At 37.7% G+C, this 26,961-nt stretch overlaps 1 protein-coding gene across 16 annotated transcripts in view; it reads left to right on the plus strand.

The window, feature by feature from the left end:
• LOC308649646 (uncharacterized protein) overlaps nucleotides 1-26,961 on the plus strand; it is a 294,900-nt gene that overhangs the window by 7,777 nt on the left and 260,162 nt on the right. For 7 of the 16 annotated variants that reach the window (XR_014022139.1, XR_014022140.1, XR_014022141.1 and 4 more), the window contains exon 2: nucleotides 487-684. The exons of 7 other annotated variants lie outside the window; for them this stretch is intronic. The gene's annotated coding sequence lies outside the window, so the exon portion shown is untranslated. Of the gene's footprint in view, nucleotides 1-486; nucleotides 685-15,916; nucleotides 19,205-26,961 lie in introns of those variants that run through there. 2 more of the 16 variants (XR_014022149.1, XR_014022146.1) reach the window with 2 other exon arrangements.

The following is a 26,961-nucleotide window of genomic DNA, read 5'->3' on the forward strand; positions in this document are numbered from 1 at the left end:
GGGCTAAAAATCCTGACACCCTATAACAAAATTGACCTCAGTAGTTAAATTCAGAAACCTAGGGTCTATTCTGGACATATCTCTTTCCCTCACTGTAACACCCTTTCCAGCCAATTGACAAGCTCTAATTTATCCTCTCCCAGGAACATCTCTCAGGTAAATCCCCTTCCCCATTCTCACTGCTGCTGCCCAAGTCACCACCACTTTCTTAATTGTCACCCAGCCAGGCCACCCATTGCTGCTCACTCTTCATCTTGGAGGATTGTTCTAAAGCCCAGATGTGGTTATGTCATTCCACTGAGAGGCGCTAACTCCTCTCCACCCTTCAGACTCAGTTCAGCAGTCACTTACTGTGGGAAGACTTGTCTGATTCTCTGAGAATTAGCTAGGAAAGTGTCAATTATTCATGGAAAACTTGGAGTTTTTTTCCCCCCAGCTTTCCCACCCACAATCTCATACTCTTTGTTTTCAACTTGAACCCGACAGAATAACTGCCACAAAGAAAGGTGGAGAGAAGAAGGTTGTTCTGCTATCAAAGAGGTTGTGAGCCAAGAACACATCATAAACATTCACAAGAATACCCATGGAGTGGACCTCAAGAAGTATGTCTGTGGGGCACTCAGAGGGATTCAGAAGTTTGCCATGGAAGAAGATGGGGACTCCTGATGTGCTCATTGATACCATGTGCGCAATGGTTTGGAAAATGCAATGAGAAGGAAGATTCACCAAACAAGTTCTATACTTCACTAATCTATATCCCTGTTTCCACCTTAAAAAAAATATACAGTTTATGTGGATGAAAACTAACTGCTCATTGCCCAAGTTATAAAAGTACAAAAAAAAAATACGGAAATGGGGATTGTGAATGGCAAGGATACAAGGGCAAAGAGTCCTTTATATGTTGGACCAATTGAAAAAAATATGGGAATTTATCTCAGAGTTAGTAACATCTTACAAAGCAAACACCCTCGAAACCACAGTGTAATCATGTATTTTTCTAGCATTGCATTCTAATTCCATCTCCACCTTCCTATGTCCATCTGCTTTCCACTTAGACCCATCAAATCATTTGCCCCTTCACCGCAGCACAATCTCTTGACCACTGGCAAATTGCTACTAGATTATTCTCTTCTTCCTTGCTTGTTTTCAGAGTCCATTTTTTTTTTTTTTTTAGCTATTTCACACTGCATGATAAATCTCTATTTCAGGCCTGCTGCCTTGATTATATCCCTCTGTTTCCCCCCAACTCTGTCAGAGAGTCTCACTGTTTGCTGAATCAAATACAGTCTCCTAATAATAACCTCCAGAGATTTCCATCAGACTGGTTCCTTCTCCTGGTCGGGGCTCTTGTAGAGCTGCAAGCCAACGGAGGCACTCTTCTTCCCCATGGCTCTCTTGGTCTTCCCACTGAGCTCCCCCAACACAAAATAACAGCCTTGTGTTAGCCTTGCTCAGATTCATCTGCCCCAGAGTCGATTTTGGATTTATCTACTCAAAGAAACTTCTTCCTATGCTTCTCTTTGCAGCCTACTCTAAGAGTCGCAGCATCTTTCTTTGCACATACTAATATCATGATATTTACTTGAGTTCACTGTTCATGTTAATCACATATTTTTCTGACTTCTCAAATCTTTTAGAGTGGGAACAATTTCTCTCTTTCTACACATGGTATAGCTTCAAGGGATTAGAAATGGTACTGTTTGTCCTGTGGATCTTCTACAAATATTTGCTGATTTAGTGATTATTGTGCGTGTATCCAGTATTCCAGCTACAGAAAAATGAGTAGTCTAGACTGTGTGCCATGTGTTAATTGTTGATTAGGACTGGAATGCATAATATAACTGAATTAATGTGGCAAAGATTTTGAATACACTCAAATCCTTGGAAACTAGCTCTCATAAGACCTAATGGACAATGAATTTAGAGATAAGCTTATATCTAAGAATTAGGTGTGAGTTCTGACTGAATATGTTCATTTGAAGGCTTTGATTGCTTTATATGTTAGAAATGTAAAGAACTATTTGTATTTTTCATCAATTTCTTATAGAGTAAGGACTTAATATATTTTCTAGGTCTCATATTTGGCTTCCAAAATTATAAATAATTTTGGGTCATTTCTGATTATGATCCATGAAATAATCATTCTGAATTTCTTGTTATATTTTGTAAAAATTTAATGATTTCTAATGCTTCAATTTTTTGTTATATTTTGTAAAAATTTAATGGTTTCTAATGTTTCAATTTTTAAATTCTTGGTCACTTCCTAAAGACATATTGTGGTGGGTAGAATTCTAAAGATCTCCCCAGATTCCTGCCCCCTGACTAGTCAACCAAACGCTAATGTAGGTGCTGTTGTCAAGGGACTTTTAGATGTAATGAAGGTTACTAATAAGCTGACTTGATGATAGAGTCATCTGGACTCTCTGGGTAGATACAGAAATTGTACACCTGTAAAAGGAAAAGAGGAAGGCAGGAGAGAGCATGGACCAGAGAGGTGTTGCAGAAGAGGATTCTACATGCTCTGTTTGCTTCTGAGAAGTAGAAGGTTATGTGAGAAGCTGAGGGGAGCTCTCTAGGAGCTAAGAGTGACCCCCAGGTGGCAGCCCCTGAGGAAATGGAAACTTCAGTCTGACAACCCCAAAGAACTGGATTCTGCCTACTGCCTGAGTCCGAATGGAACCAGTTTCTTCCTTTCAGTAAAGGTTCAGCCAGACAAAATCTTGATTTTGACCCTGTGAGTTCTATGGTGGAGAAACCAGTCATGCCACTGTGGATGCCTGATTTGTAGGCAGAAAATGAATATTATTTCAAGCTGCTAAATGAGTGATAATTTTATACAGCAGCAACAGGATACGAATACACATATCAAAAACACAGAAAGGTTGATTTTTGACCCTTTCCCTTCTGTTGGAAACCTTTTTTTGGGGGGTACTGGGGATTGAACCGGGGGACACTCAACCACTGAGCCACATCCCCAGCCCTATTTTGTATTTTACTTAGAGAGAGGGTCTCTTTGAGTTGCTTAGCACCTCGCTTTTGCTCAGGCTGGCTTTGGACCTGCGATCCTCCTGCATGCTGCATGATCCTCCTGAGCCTCTGGGATTAGAGGCGTGTGCCATTGCGACCTGCTGTTGGAGACCTTCTGGCTCATTTCATTCTGGATGGCCCTGTAGGCTCCACCCTGCAATTCATGAAGGTCTGTTGATAACAGTTATATGATAATATTTGCTTTAACACACTTTGTTAGGGAACACAACTTGGTTTATAATTGAAGTGAATTTTCTTTAAGAAAATTCTTTCTCAATTTGTATTCACATTTGTACACATTTGATAGCTGGTTTGATTTGAGATGGAAATGTTTTGTGAATAAATTTTTTCCCTTACAATTTGGAAAATATTTTCTATTATCTTCTAGTTTCTAGACTTGTTAAAATTTCTTTTTGCTATTTTTAATTCCTGATCTTTTGTATACATTCTTCAAATTTTCTCTAAAGCTATTAGAAATCTCTTTAATCCCGATGCTTTGATGTATCATGACTTCAGATTCTGATAATAGATCTTTTAAAATTATGCATCATATATTTACATAATTATATATATTCATATATGGGTGTGTGTGTATGTATGTGTGTGTATAGCGTTTGTATGTACACACACACACACACACACACACACACATATTTTGTCCAGCCTGGGATTCTTCCAATCTATAAATTCATTACTTCATGTCCTGTGAAACTTTCTTAAATTCTTTCTTCAAGGGAGGGCTGTGGTTGTGCTCAGTGGTACAGTGCTTGCCTAGCACACGGGAGACATTGGTTTGATCCTCAGCATCATATAAAAAGAAAGAAAGAAGAAAGAAAGAAAGAAAGAAAGAAAGAAAGAAAGAAAGAAAGAAAGAAAGAAAGAAAGAAAGAAAGAAAGAAAGTTAAAAAATCATTTTTTTTGATGAACTCTTCCCCTGTTTTTTTTCTGTTTTTTTCTAAAACTCTATTCAAAGGTTGGACTCCCTTGCAAGATCCTCTTATATCCATATTGTCATTACGTGTGAACATTCTTTGTATTCTGTAGATTTTCTCGATGTTATATTTATCCTGTTATTAATTTTATTTCCTTGTAATTGTCTACCATCATGCTTTTTAGTTTCTTGAGTTTTCTTTGTGTTTCTGAATTTCTCTCCTTTCTTTCTTTGTATTTTTTTCAGTTAATAACATTTTGTTCTTCCTTGCCATGATAGTTTCAGGGATTTTTGTTTGTTTGATTTTTGTTTTTTAAGTTTTCATCTCTTGCTTTCACTGTCTTGATGTCATCCACATTCCTCTTTTGGGGGTTGTTTTGTCTCTGTTTTGTGAGCGGCAAGCCTCCATTGCAAGCTAGTTTTCTTTACCATTTTGAGCGAGTTGAGCAAATTAAAATGGATAGAATCTTCTCTGATGGAAGCATCACCTGTAGCACTCTATGTGTGACGTGCTATTTGTGCACCGATAGTGAGGTTTCAGTGTACATGGGTCTAAGCACATTAGACAGGGCTGCATTTAGATTTTAGTTCTAATGAAAAAGAGGAAACATGCATCCTTCCCTGCCAAACCGTATAAGGCTGGTGATGAAGGTCTTCCCTGGTGAGTTGGGTTCCGGACAGCATCTCTCAGCTCCTAGTGGTGGCACCAGCTGTCATCTGCACAGTCCAATCCTGTCTCAGCTGCAAGATGACCAGGGGTTAAAGTAGTTATGTGGTGTGATCTGGGAATAATAGATGGGATTTCCCTCCTTTGTTAGTCTGAAAATTCCACCTTTGAAGAGAAGGTATCACATGCGATTGTCCCATGTTACCTTGAAGAAGAAACATGTTTACAGAGCATTTCACATGCACACTAGCTCCCTCGTCATGGTGATTCTGTGAGATAAGACGTGCTTATTGGTTTGTATTCTCACAGTATCCTTCTCCACTGTTACCTGCACTTTCAGTTTCCAGGGGATCCCCTCCTGCCTGCTGTAGCCAGGAGCCTTAGTCCGATGTGTGGTCTTTCCTGGCCTGGAGCACACACGTGACCCTCCAGCTCTCGGCAGGTGGCAGACGAGAAGCAGCTGGCACACATGTTAATTCAGAGGACATCACCATAAACTCCTGGACCTGGCAATCCTTGGCCTTCTCACTCCCTGCCCTGGGCTTCCTGCATCCTCCCAGCTTACAAGTCTGCATCCTCGGCCTTACTGTCAATTCAGGAGCTCTTACCATCCTTCTGATAATTTCCATTTTGTTATCCAGAAGCCATCAAGTTATTGCTCTTTTCTATAATATTACGTTTTCTCCCCACCTTCGGGATGGTTTTGGAGGCAATTTGGCAGTATAAAGAGCATAGCCTGGAAGTTAGGAGATCTGGATTCTAGCCTTGGCTTACCACTTAACTAGTTATAGATGAGGCTGTTTATGGGGGGGGGTACCCCCCAAAGAACAAAAATGTTAAAATCTGACTAAATATACCTTCTTAGTTTCTTACAGGCTGGGATAATCATGCTGTTGGGAGCAGTAAAAGCAAGGAAAGAAATTCCGCTAAATTAAACCTAACAAACATTTATTTAAGGCCAATTTAAAAAGCATTCAGAAAGAGGAGATAGGAAAAGGGAAAGTCATTGGAAGAAACAGGACAAGCTGACTGATAAAAGGGCTTTAGCTCTGAGAAGGAGAGCCCAGGAGCGGGCTTCCCACCTGGGCTTGCAGCGCGGCTGCCAGAGCTGTAGGATAAATAGGTGTTTTCTTCCTGGTCCTTGATATCATAGTTTGTGGGAGGGAGACTTTTTAGGTACCTTAGGTGATTTGAATGATCTCATGTTAAAACACAAGGCTATAATAAGTTTCACAACACAAAAATTAAATGATTCTTAAAACATAGATAAACATGACAGTAGAGTTTATTTTTTTGAGAGAGAATTTCAATATTTATTTTTTAGTTTTCAGTGGACACAACATCTTTGTTTGTATGTGGTGCTGAGGATTGAACCTGGGCCGCACGCATGCCAGGCGAGCGCGCTCCCGCTTGAGCCACATCCCCAGCCCCAAGTAGAGTGTATTTTGACATATTATACATACATGGAGTATAACTTTCCATTCTTGCAGTTGTACATGATGTGGAGTCACACTGGTCATCTATTTATATATGAACATGGGAAAGTTATGTCCAATTTATTTTGCCTTTCCTATTCCCCTTTGTCTAATCCTATGAACTTCTATCCCCCCACCCCACCTTATTGTGTGTTAGCATCCACATATCAGAGAGAACATCTGGACTTTGGTTTTTTGGGATTGGCTTATTTCACTTAGCACGATAGTCTCCAGTTCCGTCCATTTACTGGCAAATACCATAATTTCATTCTTCTTTATGACTAAATTATAGTCCATTATATATATACCACATTTTATTTATTCATTCTTCTGTTGAAGGGCACCTGGGTTGGTTCCATAGATCAGCTATTGTGAACTCAGCTGCTATAAACATTGATGTGGCTGTGTCACTGTAGTCACTGGACATCTTGATGCAAGAGTCTGAAAGTTAACGTATGTGGAGAGCCAGAAGGAAAAACTAGACATCCAATGTCCGTATCTTGGTTTAGGTGACCTCAGCTGTTTGCCTACAGTTTGTTGGATAGGAGGAGAATGGGTAGGATGGGAAGAAGAGAACAAAGGGTTGAAGATAGTTCTGGTTTTCTAAAGGGGTAGAAGTTCATCTCCAAATACACCTTGCCATGAGCACCTTATCTTTACATGTTTCCTGCTTTGGGTTTCTCAGTTTTCATTTTTAATGTCTCCAAATGCCTTGTTTTCAAGTAAGAAATTCAGTCTTGTGTATTGGTGAGAAATACACACTCAGGGAAACAGTTTAATCACTGGGAAGCATTGAAGCTAATGCTCCTCTTCTCTAGCTCCAATTTGCCCTCTTGTAAAGGGGGGATATTGATTTGGCCATGTGCATTTTCATGTCTACATTTCTAAACTCTCATTCCAATTTCTGGTTGATTTTCTTGGATTTTTTCACATCACTTTTTAATGATGACATTTGTTCTGTCTTGTATTTATGCCTCCAGATCCTTCCTCCCTGCAGTCCCTCCCTTCTTTCCTGTGAAGTCTTCAGTACACTGCTGAACAGTACCATGACAGTGGGCACCTCCTTCTTTCTGATTTAATTGAAGTCCTTCTCATATTTTATTATGAAGTGTATTTATGGTATAAAATTGACTTTGATTTAAAAAACATTCTGTAAGATAGGAAATTTCTTTTCCTCTAGAGTTTGATAGAATCTACCATAGAGCTAGCCATGCCTAGTGGATCCCCCAAGAGTGATATCTTCATGATTTTAATTTCTTCAATCAAGGTAATACATTCAAGATTTTATTCTTGAGTCAACTTTGAGAAATTCACTAATTTAAATTATTCATAATTTTACTAATACATATGCACTTACAATTTAAAATATCTTCCTTATATGGTATCATTTTCCTTCCCAACGCTAACTTTGACCTTTTGGAGAAAAAAAAATTGTCTGATCATGTTTAATGGTTTTTATAAAAAAAATTAGTTTCAATGGAAAAAAAATCTGAAATATATACAAATGTAGAAAGAGTAGTTAAGGAATCAATATACCATTCTCTAGCTTCAATAATTAACAAGCATGGACTGTCTTCTTTCACTTATACTTCTACAGACAATATATAATTTCAAATAAAAATATTTAATGTGTTCAGGTGTCTGGAATCAGACACTTGTTCAAGAACTCTTTCATTTTAGCAGAAAACAAATTTAGGAACCACAGCTGAGTGTTGGGGGAATGTTCTTTGGTACTGAGTTAATCTTTAGTTTTAGGTCTTTCCAGTGGAAAGAGCTAGAAAATGTGTTTTTAAATAAATTCATCATGAGTTTGGAATGATACTTTTAAGGTAAATATTAAATATTTGCTTGATTCCAAAGTCAAAATGAAGAAAAAGGATCTATTAAATTAACAAGCAAAGCCACTGTGTATTAACTTATCTTCCTTATAACCATTATTTAGCCTTAGTTCTTCAGATAAAGAGACAGGGTAAAAAGTCTGATGTCTTTTCTGTTGAGACAGTTGGCCTCTTGGACTAGCTTTCTCTCCTTTCATTTTAAACCTCCAAGATTTTAATAGATCATGACTTCATTTTGGCTATTCCAGGCAGGTCTTTAAAGATATGTGGTCACTCTTCAATACATAGCTTCAAGTCCTACTTTGTTTCAGAAAATTTTTGTTGAATTGCAATTTTTGTGTGAGTTTGAGTCTTTGGAGACTCCCATTATATTTTTATTTATACATAATCCAAATCAATTCATTTCTCTCAATTCTTATTTATCTTGTTGTTCATACCTTTTCAATTTAAAATTTTCCTCCTTTCCAACTTCTGTTTTCCTATTAAGGTACTGGCACTTGTGTTCTTTCCAGCCTATCTACCTTATGAATGATTTTAAAAAAATGTTAAGTCTTTCATGAATTGTGCTACCTCTTTGCAAAACTTTACTTTCACAAATCTCTCCATTGCTGAATTTTTCTCATTTGCATTTGTATTGTTTCATAGGTTCTGGTGTGACTTGTGTTAAAACACGAGAATAGTTTTATCTGTAGAGTTTCTTTCCGGCATGTTTGTATTGTGTGTGAAGATGCTGTCTGGCTCCTGTTTTGCTTAAAGTAACTTTATATGACATTTGATTGAAATTCTTTCTTGTTGTTGTTGTTCTTCTTTAATGTAACATGAATATACTTTTACTCATAGAAGGCGGGTGAGGGGGTAGTTTCACCCCCCCTTTTAGCTTCTTAGCTCTAGAAATATTTCTATTTTCTATCAATAATGGAAAAATAGCCTCACCTTTTCTGAGATCTGCCTTCTCTGCTTTCCTTCCCAACTTTTATGTGGACCTTATCTTGCTTCATGGTACTTACTTTGGATTTTACTCCCAGCCATTTTTCTTCAGGGTACGGCATTGTTTTGGAATGGAGCTCCGGTTTGCTGATGTTATGAGTCCTAAGGTCCAGATGTGCCCAGCACCATCAGACCTTTTTGGAAAGTGAGTTTTTCCCCAGTCCTGTTGGCTGGATCCTGGAGCCCCTCCTGTTCTCAGTCTTTGGTCACCTTGCTGTGCTCCACAGTGAATGTCTCTGGGTTTGGGTGGCCTGTGAGAAGCCCAGAACTCTTCCCACTGCCCCCTCCTACCCAGATGCCTGGTGATCTGGAAGCTCTCAGTGGTTTGTCCCTGCCCACTTTGGGGGATGTGAGATAACCTGTCACCTAGCTTTTTGCATCTTTGCTTTTCTCTATTTTATGGTGGTTTGGGGCACTTGAAAAACAGACCTCCTCCAATACTGCATTTCTTATCTAGTTTGGGGTTCTATTGATCAACTCATTTTTTAAAAATATATTTAAATTTCTGTTTTGACCTTAATAGTTCTTTTTTTTTTTAAAGGAGTTTATCTAGATTCTTTCATTAAAAGCTTAATACATTTCTTTTCATTTGTTCTTAATTTCTAATAAATACTTTTAAGACTTTTCTCCCTCTGAGCATGACTTTGGCTAAATCTTTTGATTTTGGTACCGAGTTTAATGCTGCTTATTTTTCCAAAACTGTTGCTATTATATAAGCAACATTTATTGACTGTAGTGAAGTATATTGAAGGTGGAAGGTATAGCTCTGTGGTAGAGTGCTTGCAGAGGTTGCACAAGGCCCTCAGTTTGATCCTCAGCATTAACAACAGCAATAACAATAGTAATAATAATAATAATAATTAATTTTACTATGGTCAATAAGTTTTGTTTATATAATAGCATATTTTGGAATTTCATGTTTTTCCATTGATGGACTTGTATATGAACATTTTTTAAAATATTTTTTTAGTTGTAGTTGAACACAGTACCTTTGTTTTTATTTGTTTTTAATTTTATGTGGTACTGAGGGTTGAAACCCAGGGCCTCGCACATGCTAGGTGAGCGCCCTACTGCTGAGCCACAACCTCAGCCCCTCTATGGCCAATTTTTGTGAATGTTTTGTGGTTATTAGAAAAAAGTGTATATTCTCTGTATGTTAGATACAAAATTCTCTATGAACTTTGAGATCTACCTTGCTAATTGTATAAATCTCTATTTATGTTTTTCTTTGCTTGAGTTATAGGTTTCTGAGAGACGTGTGATAAAGTAACCAATCATGATTATGGCTGTAGTTTTGTCAATTTCTCCTTCATAGTTCTATCAGTTTTCCTTTGTATATTTCAAAAGAAATATTGATGAGTTCATGGAGTTTATAGCTGTCATGTTCCCGAAGTAAATTTTTCCTTTTGTCAATATGAGATATCCCTCTTGCCTCTTCTATTTCTTCTTGATTTGTGTTCTTTTAAATTTTAGTTTCAAATCCTACTGTTGAAAGTTTATTTTCAGTTTCAAATGCTCTCCTTGTCTTGGTAGGTCTCTTGGGAGGGTGTGAGATGGGGATGACTTCCTGCTGCCTCATATTCCAAATTTCATGTCATTTTAACCCTGTTTAGGATGCTGTAGTAGAATATCACAGACTGGGAGGCTCATAAACAGCAGAAATGTATCAGTCACAGTTCTGAAGGCTGTAAGTCCAAGGTCAAGATGCTGGCAGTCAGGGTCTGTAAATGACCCTCCCTGATTCATCTCTGTAACACCTTCTGTGTCCTTATGTGGTGGGGGAGAGGCAGGCTTCTTACAGAAAAGCACTAACCCTGCTGACCTAGCCACCCCAAGACCCCATCTCTTGGGCCCATCACCTTGGGTACTAGTTTTAGCATGTAACTTGGAGGGGCATACCAACCTTCAGACCACAGAAATTCCCTGCTGTTCTCCATGCCTCTCTGCTGTTCTTTGCCGTGCCTGATATATTGGAGTTGTCCCTTCAGATTTTATTTCCTGTGGAGGGTGTTCCTGTGGGGGGGGGTGGGCAGAAAGGTGACATGTGGCTGTGTGGGGCACCGGGTAGTGCCCAGGGTTTAGCCCTTGTCTTGTACACCCTGTTTGAGTGGCGGGCATTGTCCTTTCCCTGCGAAGCTTCTGGTTCTTCTTCCTCTGAGTTTCCCAGGTTCCTGGGGGCATGTTGGCACCACTCTCATTGATATTCCATCCCGCAAGTTCTTAGCTTATAGCCTTCTCCATTTTACTTAGTCATCTGCTTTTCATCTTCCAAATGGTAGTTTTATTTACTGTTCGCTTCTCTTGTTCTCTTAGTTCTTGTATTTTTATAGCTTTTTTATTCCTTTAATGGTCATTTTATTGAGTTTCTGTGAAGGAGAAGACATGAAAGTATGTGGTTCCAGACATATTTCAAAATATGTGTGTCTTAGTTTTCTGTCTCTGGTAAGTTGCTATGATGCCATCAATCTTTCTCTACATTTTACTTTTACAAATTTGGAAATTTCTATTTTATAGTTTTATTTATTTGTTGTTTGTTTATTTATTTATTTATTGCTGGTAGTGATATATGGGCAAGATTGTGCGTTTGATAAATAAAAGACTTGATTGTGAGAATGTATTCAAGGAAACAGTGATGTTAATAGCCAGCAGGCATTTGCTAAGTTCAACTGATAGAAAACCAGCTTCATTACTTTTTAAGATAGGTCTATATCTACGTCACATTCTGTTTCTACTAAAATTTCACTATTCCTTTTGTCAAAAATGCTGAGCCTGAGAAATGTGAACTTCTCAAGTAATTTTGCATTCTGTTGAGAGCCACAGCCAAAGGGGCCCCAGCAAACTTCCAGCTGCCAGCAAACTTCCAGCTGCCGGCTGATGACTGACTCACAGCAGCCCCAGCAACATCTAGCTGATTGGCTCCTCTGCGGTGATGTTCATTGGGCTGTTTCCCTGCCCTTCAGACTGCCAGCTGATGATTGGCTCACAGCGGCCCTAGCAACATCTAGTTGATTGGCTCCTCCACGGAGCTGCTCATTGGGGGACTTCTTTGGCTCCGCCCATGCGACCCAGCCAATCAGCCTCTAGAACAGGAGGATTGTGGGAGGTGGTGAGGTTTGTGTGGGGGTGAGAGGCTTGTGGGAAGCCGGTGGTGGCAGTTGGGCTCTGAGGGTTTTTTCCTGAGGAGCTGTTTTGTTTGGCGTTTGTAGTTCTAAAAATAAAGTTAGTTTCTTTTGACAAGTGGCTCCTGAATTGTGCCCAGGCAGACTGCGGCAGCATTCCATGCTTTTAATTTGAAAATTATTTTTGGATCAAGTCAACAGAACAAGTTTTGCCATGAGGCAAGGGAAGAGACCATTCTTGCATGTAAAATGTGTGTGCTGTATCAACACAAATAGCTCAGGACCCATGTATGTAAGAGCTGCAGGACTCGGCAGTAAGCATGTCTCTACAGAGTTTGGTTTTGTTATAATCAGTTGGCAATTAGAGAGCATCTCAGTGGAAGACAATAAGTTTGACATTCATTAAAATAGCTCACATAGGGCTGGGGATATAGCTCAGTTGGTAGAGTGCTTGCCTCACATGCACTAAGACATTCAATACCCAGAAACACACACACACACACACACACACACACACACGCGCGCGCACACGCACGCAAGTAGCTCACATGATTATGTCTTTTAAAGAATTAACACAGTGGCTGAGATTTGAGGGTTTCTTTTTTAAATTATTTTTTTTGTATTCTTTCAATATAAGTGTGCTTTTATTTTTTGAGATTTACAGTTTGAGTCTCCAGTGATTTCAGAGAAAATGTTGAAAAACTATTCTAAATGAATAGTGAATTAAATATCTAAATGAACTTCTGTAGACCAACATTAAATTTTAATATCGTGGAATATTCTGATGTACAGAGAAGGTATACATTATACATATACATGTAAAAAACTTACCTTTTTAGTTCAGTCTTTTTTCTTTCCTATCTTACATGCTTTTGAAATATCTTTGCTCTGCATTTATTCCACATAGAATTCAATTTATTAAAATTTTTTTATGAAGAGACAAGACCATGTTATTTTTTTTTCTGAAATAAGTGGGGAAAATGTACAGTTCCATTACAAAACAATTTTGAGTATAAAACTGTAGTTACATTGGTGTTATGGGACTTTAAAAAGTAATTAAGTGTTTCAATGGGTTTTGTACACAGACAGATCTGGAATACTCTAAGTCTTGGGTTCTCATTCAAAAAATTGGAAGTTATGAGGTTGAAATGAGGTAGCGTAAGCAGGTTGTTTAGCTTAGTACCTACAATGGTTATGTTCTTACTTCTCTATCATAGTTTTATAAGAACATGTTTGTTTAGCTTGGAAATATACACTGCTAATAGAATGTGATCAACACTTTGCTCCTATCAAAGAAACTTGGAAGATGTCTTGAAGTTATAGAAGATTTGAATCAAACTATTTTGGGAATTCTATTATAATTTTAAGAGTAAAATGGGTTGGGTCAAGTTTCATGTCCTACATAGACAATTTTTTTATTAGCTACCAATATAAAGAATATAATTGCCAATGTGAATGATTTTTATGTCATTCATTATTTACTTTTCAGGAACATTAAAAACATGCATAATAAGTATCTTGCAGTTTTACTAGCTAATAGATATTTAAGTAGATTAACAAATTATGTCTCAGTAAATAACATGGTAGAATTGCTTGAAAAAAATGTTTTATGCATCATAAAATTTTTACCCTAGAATGTATTAAGCAAGTTTATTTTCTCTGGTTTTATACATTTCTTTCATCAGTTTACTGACAAGTCTCTTAGTTATGTTGCCTTCAGCGGCAAATAACAGGAAACCTGGAGAAAGAATGAAAAGCAGAAAGTCTTTTCTCCTAGGAGGAGCTGTAATGGAGTAGTTCTAGGAAGAGTGAATCTTTCAAGTTAGCTCTGGTAAGGCCCACGTTTTGCTTGAGCAAAAAGGTTTAAAATGCCTCACATTTCCTAAAGAGTGTCAACCACCTTTTCAGGAGCCAGCGCTTGGGCACACGCCCATGCCTAAATTCATCACGAAAAAAACAAATGTATTTATGATCACCCTAAAATAATCAGTCTTTTCCTGCCTGGGACTGGGATAGGCCTGTGACTGCAGGGCCACCTGATGCATGATCAGATAAATAGCTTTCTCCCGGAAGAGGACAGTGCCTTGGAGTCTACCGAGGAGTCAAATAAACACCATGTATCAAGCAAAGCCTTGAGCATCTTGTTCACCTACTGTGTCCCCTTCCCAGACCAGGGACTGCTACTGGTCCCTTCACTTCTGCACTGCCTGGTCTTTTCTTCCATGTTATTGACTGCTCGTCTCTCCTCCTCATTTTCCCCTGTTTTTTCCTCCCTACCCTACAAGTCCCTTCCACATCGAAAGTAAATTCATCTGCTGTTTCATGAATGATGGTTTATTTATAACAATTTGTGGTCTTAGTATTTTTCCAAAGGGCCTCATTTTTATAAATTTATCTAGATGCTTTCCCCAATGTAAACAGAGGGCTTCCTCGAAATGTTCTCAGTGTAAGCTGAGTCATGGCTAAGATTTCTGGAAGCACAGGAAGCCACCAGACAGACTACCCTTCTTCATCATCCACCTAGGGATCTGCTCTCACTTGAATCATCTTTTTTTTTTTTTTTCTCAAAGATGCCTTTTCTGGCTGCCTGAATCAGGCCCCTGATGATTCACACTAACAGCACCCAAACACACATTTATTATATACATCACAGTTACAAGATTTAATTTATTTTAAAACTCACTTCAGACTTTGATGGAAGAATTAAAGAGAAATGGGGACCAACATCTTGCTGTGTGTGTTGCACTTTTATCTTCAATATCCAGCAAACCTGGTGTGTGGTAAACACTGCATATATTTTCACGGAACAAATCAATGAGTAAAACAAGGAGCTAAAGTAGCTGAGCTTGAAAAGGTGAAGAAGCTATCTTGGAAAATAATAGTGAATCAAAGTTGGCATCTGTTGAATGGAGAAAAAAATCATTACTAAAAGCTGCATGATTGAACACAAGCTTAAGGCAGAAACTCAATGGGAAATGGCTGTTGTCACATCAAGTTTGGATTTTGGTAGAATTCTTAGATGGAGATGTGTGTGTAGTCCAATAGTTGGTAATGAAGATTTTTGAGTTTATAGAAGCCAGAAATACAGATTTGGAAGAATGTGTGGGTATCTAGTGGAGAAAAATAACTCAGTGTAGAAGATTGGAAGAAATATGCATATTAAGATAATAAGGAGCTGAAGATTATCAGTGGAAGAAGATGAAAAAGTATAACCAGAGACTCACTCACTGGGAGAACCAGGAATTTTAACACTAAGCAGGAAAGAGCAAGAAGACAACCCAAGAGCAGAGCTCAGAATAAGGTGCCCTCAGGGTGTGTAGGAGGTGGACTGGGAAAGGGCTGGGGACAGCTGCCATGCTGTCGAGTACAGCAGGTAGAGTGGTCCTCAGGGTTCAGATACTCAGGGTTAAGGGAGACTTGGGGGAGAAGCATCTCATTGGAAAAGAGTGGTGATAACGGAAAATGGAACAATTACATAAAATTTCAAGAGAATCTCATTGAAGAGGGAAGGTATTTTTAGGAAAGAAGATTTGAGCATGACTGTGGCAGAAGGAAGGAGGCCATATGGAGAAACTAAAGATAGCTCTCACATAAAAATAGTAGCTTTATGTATTGTTATGAATTTTGCTTTGTATTGTATTCTTGAACATATTTCCCGGACTTGAAAAATTCTGGGTTTCATTCTAGCTACCTTAAATTGTAACAAATCAAATTTGTAGTTTCAGCTTGTAAAATGTTTTCTTCCTTCCCAGGAAACTGATGACCTTGAAATAATTTCAGTTAGAATTTTTTTTTTTAACTTTGTGTTGTCATTGGTATTAGGACTGTCTTGTATTCCTTCTCAATCCAGTTTTCTCTGTCATAAATTCTAGGAACTGAAAATGCACTGCAGAAAGCAAAAAAGTAATGCGTCATCGCACTTAGAAAAGAAGACGTCTCGAGGACCTTGCTTTGGCCACTGTACCCATGGCTTGTCTTCTGCTTTAAGACAGATGATGATCCAGAATCACGATGCTCTTTTCAATCTTCTGACCCAATTTAGAGACACCTTTGTGGTGACCAACCCAGATCAACATAGGAAAAGTTAATGTTCTCTAAAGAGCCCCAGCAACTTGGGAGGCTGAGGCGGGAGGATTGCAAGTTTGAGACCTACTTCTGAAACAACTTAGGGAGAACCTGTCTCAAAATTAAAAAAATAAAATAAGAAGGGCTGGGGATATAGTTTAGTGGTAGAGGGAGTCCCTAAGTTCAATCCCTTGCACTGCAAAGAATGAAAGAAAAGAAATCTGTGGACATGGGAAGAACTTTAGAATCTTATGTGCCTTTGTCTCTTACAGATCCTGAAGATGCTGACCTACATATTACTCTGGGTTCATCTGATTTCTTTCCTATAATCAAATGAAGTGATTTTTCTTTTTTTCTTTTCTTCAACTGTTTCTTATTGAAAAGAAAATTCTTTGTCTTTTTTTCTGAACCACTGATTCAAGTCCTTCTCTAAATTTTAAGCTCAAAACCTTCCTTGGGGTATTCAGTGCATGGCCTTTGATGTAGTTTGGTAATTCTATGTTTTGTGGAAGCAGAGTTTATTCAAATGAAAGTGGTTTGCTATTCTTTCATTGTGCTTCTGAAAAAGTTATTAGCCTTCAAATGTGATGGATCCATGCAATAACCTGCCTACGGCCTGAATTTCCTTCGCTTGGTCTTTTTCTAAACTGAATTACAGGAATAAGTTGTTTGTCAGCCTCTTCTTTGGTTTGCAGGTAGGAAAAACAGTTATCTGAGCTATTTTGGTTTTCATTATACGTTAAGATAAAGACAGAGTAAAGCTTTCTAGGGAGTATTTAATGTTTCAAATATGAACGTCAGTGTTTCAAATATGAAATAATGAACTATTGCAAAGCAAGGATCAGAATGTAAAAAAGGCAGTTCATTGGAGAAGAAAGTTGGCTCTAGAGTTACTGGTGGGAGCAAGGGAAAATAAATGATCAGGCATCTATTCCCCAGAATTTTTTTCCATCTCTGTATTTGTACTGAATGTCACATATGCATGGGTACAAGCATTGTCCAAGGCCAGTACAAACTGTGGCCTCCTTAATTTCGATTAGTTTATTGATCACATTTTACTCATTTCAGTATCTGCTTTTCTTCTTACTATTGACATAAAGTGATTTTAGTAGGACTATATACTTCCCTATTATTTTTATACAGAAATAAAACACTAGTTTGATTTTTCTGTAACAAAGATAAAGAACATGCTTAAATATTGTTCTGAAGTATTTACTGAACTACTTCTGAGAGCATTATCCATAATTCTTGGGGATTGGGTGACCAGTAAATTCCCGATCCACATTACCAAAAAGACAGAAATGTGTATAGATGTACAATGAGGAGAAAACTATGGATATCTATCAATATGCAGAATAAAATAGAGGTGAGTAGTAACTTTGGGAGGACGACTCAAAGATCACAAGATTTTCTCTAGTCCAGGAGGTGCATTTCCACCATCTCACATCCTGCTCATTTGCTGAGCTAGGCACAGGTGAGGACGTGGGAATGAGCTGTTATATCTGTGTTATGGGTTAAGTTGTTATACTAATGTCATGTGTTGGAGGAAAGGTAAGTTAGAGTCCTATGTTGGGTAGATAGCCTTCAGATGTGGGCTTATTTGGAGATAGGGTCTTTGTGGAGAGCAGGCTGTGCCCTGCTGTGAGTTACTCCATAGAACAGCCGTTCTCAGGCTGTGTCTAACCCTGAGTCAATCCGTTTTCTGGAGCAGTAGCTTGCCATGAGCTGCTGCATTTTGGGTACAAGTGCTAAAGCAGAATGACTCTGCAACATTGTTTGTACAAATAAACAGCCACCTTCTGTCTGGTCCAACCATAAGGCACACATTGACAAATATTTCAGTTGTGCCAACTTGTCAAACTAAATCAGGAGCACCTGGACACGTGGGCATTTCCATCCTATCAGCAATACCAGATACAGGTGACTATCAACCCCATCCCAGTTGTAAGCCCCTCACCTAAGACCCATAAAAGCAGGAGCTCTCCAAGACTGGGCATGGAGACATCCTGACCCTGTCACCTGCTCACTCTTCATGAGCCTTGCCCAGAAAAATTGCCACATCCATGAACCTCTTGTTCTATGTCCCTGGACTTCAGCTCAGCTTCTCCTGTGTGTGGGGACAATGCACAGCCACTCCAAGCTGCCACTCTGAAACTGCCGGAGCCTCAGTGGAACTGGTTCATGAGATCCCTTATCTACAGCGACTCTTTGCATTTATACCTACTCTCGGCTTGTGCCTTTGTCACAGCATTCTGTTACCCTGTGGCCACCTTAACCCTCTCTTAGTCCTTCTGTAATCCATGCATACATTGTGCATACATTGTGTGAAGTACAATGTGTGGCTTGAGTGTACTAGAAATTAAGATTGGAATGGAATAAAAGAACTTTCCACTGCTCACCTTCTGACTATGCTGTTGACGCAAGTGGTGTATCCTGGGAATTTGTTGTTATTCAGTGAATTCTGACATTAGGGAAAGACAATCACATGCTTGGTCTATGTTCATGGCACAGCTCACTCCCCAGTCTTAATTGAATCAAGTTAAACTAGTCACTAAGGCCCTAGCCCAATATGATAGGGGTCTGTACAAAAAGGGGAACTTTGAACATAAAAACAAATGCACAGTCTTCACATGGCATTGTGAAGCCCTGATTTCATGTGTAGACTGTAGTGATGTCACCAGCCCAGGAGCATCCAGTAGCCAGGAGAGATGGCTGGGACAGACTCCTCCCTAGAACCTGTAGCGGGGAACATGGTCCCGTCCACATCTTGATCTCAGACTTCTGGTCTCTAGGACTGTAAGACAATAAATTTCCATTTTTTAAGTCGCTCAGCTTGTGCTGCTGTGTTATAGCCATCCCAGCAAACGAATAAACTAAGCGAGGGTAGGCCATGTCAGATGGCATCTCCCAATCTCAGTGCATGAACACAGAAAATTCGCTTCTTGATCATGGAAAGTCCAGTGATTGGTGGTCCTGATTGGTGGACAGCCTTCCACGCAGCCATTCAGAGGCCCAGATGTGCTCCATCCTTTTGTTATCTAAGGTCTGTGGTCATTTGCTGGCCTCTGTACTCACACAGCTGAGGTGGAGGGAGAGAGTAGGAGGGGGGTGGGACTAGGGGAAGGGAGAAAAGTTATGTTTGACTAAGGACAGCAGAATAGTATCCATGAGTCTAATTCTGATGGAGTCAGAAATGTGCTGGTATACAGTATCATTATCATTAAAGATGTTTGGACATTTTTAAGCACTTTATACCAGACATTTAAAAAGCACTTTACATATATTATTTGTCTCATTTGGTTGTTAATAATTGGTACTATTATTAACCTCTTTTAGAAAAAGATCTATAATGGTCTATTCTACTATATCATGTCCACCGTCACAATAACTTCATTAGTTGCTATATGTTCCATCTCTAAGTTATTTTTGTCCTCTTCATTAGCAAAATTTATATGCCACACTAGGTGTAATATGTACTAAGGACTCTATTAGCATACTAATGTAATTTGCCTGGCCAGTAAATACTGAATTCTAACTGATACGGATATGAGAACCCCCTCCTCCATTTTTTTCTCTTCTTCTTCTTTTTTTTTTTTTTTTTGGCCTTTTCCAGATACAAATTGAAATAAATTTCAAGTTGTTTGATCCTTGGCCACTATTAATTCTGCACACATTGTCTTAATTAAAGCAAGTTGTAACATTTTATATAAATGTATTTCGTTGGCTATAAACAATTCCATGAGAGCAAAAGAAAAAAATTAAAAAGTTATTTTTAAAAATCCAAAGCAAGCTAGAACTCACTGTTGGAATTTCTATTTTATTGCAGATTTTTGATACAATGACAGCCTGGTTGCAAATATGAAAGAGGTTATTTATTAGGTAGTAGTGCCCAGAAAATACAATGAGTGAGGACAAGGAGGAGAATGCTTTCAGTTTAATAAAGTCAACATCTGCACACTCAATAGAAGTGCTGTTTTTTGTCAGAGATTTTTCTCTGCATATGAAAACCACGCCAGGGTTTAGCTTTCCGACAGTTGTGCTGACGGTTCTAATTGAAGAATGAGTCATGGTCACAGTGTTCCTGTTGGAAATATAAACTGAATGGACCTTCTGAGTAAAAGCCCAGCCAAAACAGTGAACCACCGACCTGGAATGTTTAGCCATGTGGCTTTATTTTGTTTGTGGAGTTGAGCAGAATTAGAAGGCTTTCCATTTACAGTTATTTGCTTTGGTTATTTTTTCGGACTCCTTTGATTTATTTTTGTAGTCTTAGCTATACCGGATTACTTTCAGTCCAGGACTAAAAGGTAGTTTGTGGGGATTTTCCAACCTTATTGAAGTTTAATTTATGTACAATTAACGGGCATATATTTAAATTACATAATTTGATGAGTTTTGACATATGTATACATCTGTCAATTAACACTCCCAGAAACAGAATAAAAAACATTTCCATGTCTCCAAAATGTTCTCTTGTGCTCTTTTGCAATCCGCCCCTTCCTTCTGCATCCTGAACATGGGAAATGACTGATTACTTTGAGTTTTCCAGAATTTCATAAATGGAACCACATATGGGCCTTTTGTCTTTTTTTCACTCAGTATATTTATTTTGAGATTCATCCATTTGTTGTGTACATCAATTTTTGATCCTTTATTAGCTGAGTATTATTCCATTGCCCAGATATGTCATATGTGTTTTTCTTTCACCTTGTGGGCATTTGGATTTTTCTAGTTTGGGTCTATTAAGAAAAGAGCTGTTATGAACATTCATGCATAAGTCTTTGTGTGTGTCCATATGTTTTCATTTCTTTTGGTAAATATCTAGGAATGGAATGGATGGGCCATATGGAGGTATATGTTTAACTTTTTGAGAAATTGGCAAGCGATTTTGCAAAGTGGTTGTGCCATTTTACATTCCCGCCAGCAGGGGGCGGAAGTTTCATGTGCTCCACACAGCTGCCCTCTGTATTCAGTCTTTTTGGTTGTTGACATGTGATGGGAGCATTGATATTGAGTATCAGTTCATGGGTTTTCTTAACAATTCCCAGACTTTCTTTGAGGAATTCTGATTTTTTTATTCCTTCAAATCTTTTTGCTTGTTTTAAAAATAAGGTTGTTTGACTTATCATTGACTATAAGAGTACTTTATGTAGAGTGTTCTAAGTAGAAGTCTCTTACTTGATATATTTATAAATGTTTCTCCAAGTTGTGGCTTGCTTTTTCCCCCTCTAAATATTGATGGTATCATTAATTCAAAGATCAAAAGCTTTTAATTTTAAGGAGGTCTGATTGTTCACAATTTTTCATTGATTGTGGATTTTGTTACCTAAAGATATATATATATATATATCATATATATATATATATATATATATACATATATATATATATATAATTTTTTTTTGTCTAATTCAAGGTCACAAAAATCTTCTCCTATGTTTCCTTTAGAAGTTTTATATAATTAGGTCTTACACGTAGCTCCATGATCTAGTTTGCATCTTGAATGTCTCCCAAAGAACTGTGTTAACAGCCAAGTGCCCAGGGTGATGCTACTGGGAAGTAGTGAAGTCTTTAGGTAGCGGGACCTTGTGAGAGGTTCTTAGGCCACTGGACACATATCTTGAAGAATACTGTGACATTCTAGTCCCTTTCTCTCACTTTTTAACCTCTGGCTGATGGTAAGGTGAGCATTTTTGTTCTGCCACACACTTCCACCATTACGTGCTACCTACCATAGGTCCAGAGGAAAGGGACCAATTGATCTTAGACAGGAACCTCCAAAAATGTGACCCCAAATCAACCTTTTCTTTATATAAGTTGACTATGTTAGGTGTTTTATTATAATGATGGAAAGCTAACACAATCTATCATACATTTGGATTAATTTTTGTGTATTGCAAGGGTTAAAGTTTAATGTTCATTTTTAAAAGTATATAGATTATTTAGTTGTTCCATAACTATTTGATAAAGACTATCCTTTTCTCATTGAATTGCCTTGACACCTTCAACAAAAATCAGTTAACAGTATATATGTGGGCATATTTATACAATCTATTACATTTGATTTTCTCTAATTTCAAACTGCTTTGATTACTATGCACTTATAAATAGCTGTTTTGTTTAATAAAAAATATATTACTTTCTAGAGTGGTTTTAGGCTCACAGAAAAATTGAGCAGAGATTTCTCATATATCCCCCATATGTGTTCATGCTTAGCACCCCTGATATGAACAGAGTGTTTGTGTTCTCACAAAACCCATATGTTGAAACCTAGTCCCCTGTGTGGCAGTATTTGGAGGTGGGAAGTGACTAGGTCATGAGAGTGGAGCCCTTGGGAATAGAATGCATGCTCTTATAAAAGAGATCTCAAAGAACTCCCTTACACATGAATGATGGTGCAGGATGGTGGCCGACTATGACCAGGAGTAGGCCCTGGTCAAATGTGGCAGTGCCTTTAACTTGGACTTTCCACTTCCAGAACTGTGAGAAATCAATTTCTGTTTACAGGCCATCCAGTCTGCAGTATTCTATTAAAGCAACCCAAATTTCCTAAGAACTCCTCTATTATCAACATTCTTCCATTAGAGTGGGATATTTATTATAATTGGTGAACGTAGATTGGCATACGATCATCCAGAGCCTTTAGTTTATGTTAGTGTTAGACATTTTATGGGTTTTGACAAATATGTAGTGATATTTACCCACAATTACAGTATCATACAGAGTAATTTCACTGTTCTAAAAGTTGTAAATGCTCTAACTACTCATGTATCCCTTCCACTAACCCCTGACCTTTTCACTATCTCCATAGTTTTGTCTTTTTCAGGATGTCATATAGTTGGAATTAAGTAGTATGTAGACTTTCAGATTGACTCCTTTCAATTAGTAATGTGCATTCAAAATTCCTCCATGTTTTTCTTTTGTTTAATGCTGAATAATAATATTGCCTGGATGTATCACATTTTATTTATCCATCAACCTGCTGATGGAAAACTTGAATTGCTTCCAAATTTTGGCAGTTAGAATAAAGCTGCCATTAATATCCATGTACAGATTTTTATGTAGACACAAGGTTTCAATGAGTACATACCAAGGAGTATGATTACTGGACATTGTTATGAGTATGTTTAGTTTTGTAAGAGACTGCCAAGCTGCCAAGCCACTTTACATTCCCCCTAGCAATGAGTGAGGGTTCCTGTTGCTCCCCAGGCTGACCAACATTTGGTGATGTCATTGTTCTGGATCCAATAGGTGTGTTCTGTTCTAACAGGCATGCTGGGGAGTCTCATTGTAAATTGAATTGCATTCCCTCAATGACAAATGATGTAAAATATCTTTTCCTATGTTTGTTTGTCATCTGTTTATCTTTTTTTGCTAAAGTGCCTATTCTAGTCTTTAACCCTTTGTAAAATTAGGTTGTTCAGAAAAGCTCTTTGAATTTATTTTGGAATTTATTTTTTGTTGTTGTGGTTTTTAATCATGTAGGATAAATCTTTGAACTTTGTTTTTTTTTAGTAATTTCTTAGTTTATTCTATCCATCCATCTATCTATCTATCTATCTTCTAAAAATAGTTTGATAATTTGTACCCAAAAAAGCATTGATTGAAATTATGTTAAATTTATAGATTAATTTTATTATAAGTACCATTTTAGTGATATTGAATCTTCTAATCCATGAATGTTATATCTCTTCATGAGGTATTTGAGTGTTTTGAGGATTCTCTGAGATTTTGGTAAATAGTAACAGTTTTACTTCTTTTGTTATAATATTTATATATATATATTTTAATTTTTTTCCTTTACTACAGTGTCTAAGACTTCAATTATAATGTTGAATAGAAAAGGCAAATGTATTCTTACTTTGTTAATCATTTTAGAAGGAAATGTTTGATATATATTTTTTCATTTAATATGAGGGCTGTGTGTATTTATCAGATTGAGGAACAACCTTTCTATTCCTCAGTTTATAAAAATGCAAATGTATCTGCTGAATTCTGCTGATTTTTTGTGTCCATGTTAGTGAGGTATATTGGTCTGTAATTTTTAGGTTTATACTCAGAAAATGAGTTTGTTAGCACTTTCTCTCTCTCTCTCTCTCTCTCTCTCTCTCTCTCTCTCTCTCTCAGTTCTGTAAATGTTTATGCAAAAGATTAATTTTATTTTTTTCCTCAGTGTTTAATAGGATTTACCAGTAAAATCATTTGTCCTTGTTTTTTTGTTGTTAATTTTTTTTACTAGTTCAATTTCTTTGAATGATAAAGGAATGTCTAGATTTTTATTACATATGTTGTAATTATTAAAAGTATTACTTTCAATGCATTTTTTGCCATTTCACCAAAATCGCCAAATTTATTGACTTTTTTTATTTATTTTTTTATTTTATTTTTTTTATTGATTATTTAAAGCATTACATAGTTCATGATATATCATCTTTCATACATTTGACTCAAATTGTGTTTTGAACTCCCATTTTCACCCCAAATACAGATTGCAGAATCACATCTGTTACATATTCACATTTTTACATAATGCCATATTAGTGACTGTTGTATTCTGCTACCTTTCCTATCCCCTACTATCCCCCCCTCCCCTCCCCTCCCCTCCCATCTTCCCTCTCTACCTCCCCTGCTGTTGTTCAATTCTCTCCCTCTTTTTCCTTCCCCCTTGCCCCTCATAACCTCTTATAATTTTATGTATCATTGAAGGTCTCCTACCATTTCCATGTGCTTTCCCTTCTCTCCCCGTTTCTCTCCCCCCATTCGTCTTTGTTTACTGTAGTCTTTTCCTCATGCTCTTCCTTCCTGTTCTGTTCTTAGTTGTTCTCATTATATCAAAGCAGACATTTGGCATTTGTTTTTTAGGGCTTGGCTAGCTTCACTTAGCATAATCTGTTCTAATGCCATCCATTTCCCTGCAAATTCTATGATTTTGTCATTTCTTAGTGCTGCATAATACTCCATTGTGTATATATGCCACATTTTTTTATCCATTCATCTATTGAGGGGCATCTAGGTTGGTTCCACAGTCTAGCTATTGTGAATTGTGCCGCTATAATCATTGATGCAGCCGTATCCCTATAGAGCGCTCTTTTAAGGTCCTCAGGGAATAGTCCGAGAAGGGCGATAGCTGGGTCAAATGGTGGATCCATTCCCAGCTTTCCCAGGAATCTCCATACTGCTTTCCAAATTGGCCTCACCATTTTGCAGCCCCACCAGCAGTGTACAAGTGTGCCCTTTTCCCCACATCCCCGCCAACACTTATTGTTGTTTGACTTCATAATGGCTGCCAATCTTACTGGAGTGAGATGATATCTTAGGGTGGTTTTGATTTGCATTTCTCTGACTGCTAGAGATGGTGAGCATTTTTTCATGTACTTGTTGATTGATTGTATGTCCTCCTCTGAGAAGTGTCTGTTCAGGTCCTTGGCCCATTTGTTAATTGGGTTATTTGTTATCTTATTGTTTAATTTTTTGAGTTCTTTGTACATTCTGGATATTAGGGCTCTATCGGAGGTGTGGGGGGTAAAAATTTGTTCCCAGGATGTAGGCTCTCTATTTACCTCTTTTATTGTTTCTCTTGCTGAGAAAAAACTTTTTAGTTTAAGTAAGTCCCATTTGTTTATTCTTGTTGTTAACTCTTGGGCTATGTCCTATTATGTCCTATTAAGGAATTTGGAGCCCGACCCCACAATATGTAAATCGTATCCAACTTTTTCTTCTATCAGACGCAGTGTCTCTGATTTGATATCTAGCTCCCTGATCCATTTTGAGTTAATTTTTGTGGATGGCGAGAGAAAGGGATTCAATTTCATTTTGTTGCATATGGATTTCCAATTTTCCCAGCACCATTTGTTGAAGATGCTATCCTTCCTCCATTGCATGCTTTTAGCCCCTTTATCAAATATAAGATAGTTGTAACTTTGTGGATTAGTCTCTGTGTCTTCTATTCTGTACCATTGGTCCACCTGCCTGTTTTGGTACCAGTACCATGCTGTTTTTGTTACTATTGCTTTGTAGTACAGTTTGACCTCCGGTATCGCTATACCTCCAGATTCACACTTCCTGCTTAGAATTGCTTTTGCTATTCTGGGTCTTTTGTTTTTCCATATGAATTTCATGATTGCTTTGTCTATTTCTTCAAGATATGCCATTGGAATTTTGATTGGCATCGCATTAAACCTGTAGAGAACTTTGGGTAATATCGCCATTTTGATGATGTTAGTTCTGCCTATCCATGAACAAGGTACATTTTTCCATCTTCTGAGATCTTCTTCTATCTCTCTCTTTAGGGTTCTGTAGTTTTCATTGTATAAATCTTTCACCTCTTTTGTTAGGTTGATTCCCAAGTATCTTATTTTCTTTGAGGATATTGTGAATGGAGTGGTTTTCCTTATTTCCATTTCAGAGGTTTTGTTGCTGATATACAGGAATGCCTTTGATTTATGCGTGTTGATTTTATAACCTGCCACTTTGCTGAATTCATTTATTAACTCTAGCAGCTTCTTTGTAGACTCTTTTGGGTCTGTTAAGTATATTATCATGTCATCCGCAAATAGTGATAGTTTAATTTCTTCTTTTCCTATTTTTATGCCTTTAATTTTTTTTGTCTGTCTAATTGCTCTGGCTAGTACTTCGAGAACTAAATTGAATAGAAGTGGTGATAGAGGGCATCCCTGTCTTGTTCCAGATTTTAGAGGAAATGCCTTCAGTTTTTCTCCGTTCAGGATGATGCTAGCCTGAGGTTTAGCATAAATAGCTTTTACAATGTTGAGGTAAGTTCCTGTTATCCCTAGTTTTTCTAATGTTTTGAACATAAAGGGATGCTGTACTTTGTCAAATGCTTTTTCTGCAT

Source organism: Spermophilus citellus (genome assembly GCF_964194105.1).
Source record: "Spermophilus citellus genome assembly, chromosome: 5".
NCBI classification, from domain to species: domain Eukaryota; kingdom Metazoa; phylum Chordata; class Mammalia; order Rodentia; family Sciuridae; genus Spermophilus; species Spermophilus citellus.